Genomic DNA, 1,436 nt, shown 5'->3' on the forward strand with positions numbered 1-1,436 from the left:
GCACGTCTTGGGACAAAGAGAAGGATTCTGAATTCTAGCTGTCCTTCAACTGAGAAATGCTTCACGGCCAAGTGGTCTTCCCAGTCATTGGTCAAGCTCTTGAAGAATTCTCCATATTCTTCATTGGTAATATCATCAGGATTTCTGGTCCAAATGGGCTTTGTTTCGTTGAGTACCTCTTGGTCAATCTACCTTTCCTTGATCTTCTTTTTCTTCTTCTTGTCACCATCTTTCTTTTCTTCTTCCTCTTCATCAGAACCAACATCTTCTATTTAAGCCTTCTCATCAGACTCCTTTTCTTCTTTCTCTTCTTCCTCTTCTTTATCTTCCTCTTCTTCAGCCTCATCATCATTCACTTCTTTATCTCATTCTTTCTCCACAAAAAGAGTACTTGGATAACCAATAAATTGAGAATGTTTCTTCACTATCTCCTTCATTCTTCTTTCCTCCAAATACTCAGTTTGGTCTTCTTTCAGATGCAGGATAACCTTTGTTCAACGACCCATAGGTTTGCCTGTGTCTGTCCTAACTGTGAACAACCCTCCTGCTGAAGACTCCCATGCATACTGCTCATCGTTATGTTTGGTGATCATGGTCACTTTCTCAGCAACCAAATACACAGAGTAAAACCCCACACCAAACTGGCCAATCATGGAGATGTCTGCACCAGCCTGCAAAGCTTCCATGAATGCTTTGGTCCCTGACTTGGCGATGCTACCGAGATTATTGATCAAGTCGGCCTTGGTCATCCCAATTCCTGTGTCTACAATCGTGAGGGTTCGATCTTGCTTGTTTGGAATGAGATTAATATGCAGCTCCTTCCCAGAGTCTAGCTAACTGGGATCTGTCAAGCTTTTGTATCTGATCTTGTCCAGCGCAGCTGATGAATTTGAAATCATCTCCCTCAGAAAGATCTCTTTGTTCGAGTAGAAAGTACTGATGATCAAGGACATCAACTGGGCAATTTCGGCCTGGAAGGCAAACATCTCCACCTCTCCCTCCTCCATGGGCTGGTCTTGGGTCTGGGTCTTCTCAGGCATCTCGGCAAAAGGCCTTCACAGGGTCTGCAGCACAGCAACACCAGGACACAGAAGCAACTACAGTCAATCTCTTTTGAGATATAAAAGAGATTAAACAAGCAAGCTAGAGAAACAGTGATGGGGAAAGAGAGATGCCAAGCCACATGAAGATGACCCAGGAGCAGAAGCTCAAAACAGACAAGGACCTTCCTCCAGAGCCAATAGAGAGATAAAGCCTTCCCTTGAGCTGGCACCCTGAATTCAGACTTGTAGCCTCCTAAACTGTCAGAAAATAAATTTCTGTTTGTTAAAACCATCCACTTGTGGTATTTCTGTTATAGCAGCACTAGATAACTAAGACAGGGAGTGGAGTGCTGCTCTAACAGATAACTAAAATGTGAAAACAGTTTTGAAATT

The 1,436-nt window shown here is 43.2% G+C and overlaps 1 protein-coding gene and 1 pseudogene across 2 annotated transcripts in view; both read right to left on the bottom strand.

Moving 5' to 3' along the window:
- LOC111820584 (heat shock protein HSP 90-alpha A2-like) overlaps positions 1 to 1,089 on the bottom strand; it is a 3,152-nt pseudogene extending 2,063 nt beyond the window's left edge.
- NPAS3 (neuronal PAS domain protein 3) overlaps positions 1 to 1,436 on the bottom strand; it is a 1,017,265-nt gene that overhangs the window by 259,462 nt on the left and 756,367 nt on the right. The window lies entirely within an intron of this gene.

This window comes from Trichechus manatus, unplaced genomic scaffold (genome assembly GCF_000243295.1).
Source record: "Trichechus manatus latirostris isolate Lorelei unplaced genomic scaffold, TriManLat1.0 scaffold00043, whole genome shotgun sequence".
Taxonomy (NCBI): domain Eukaryota; kingdom Metazoa; phylum Chordata; class Mammalia; order Sirenia; family Trichechidae; genus Trichechus; species Trichechus manatus.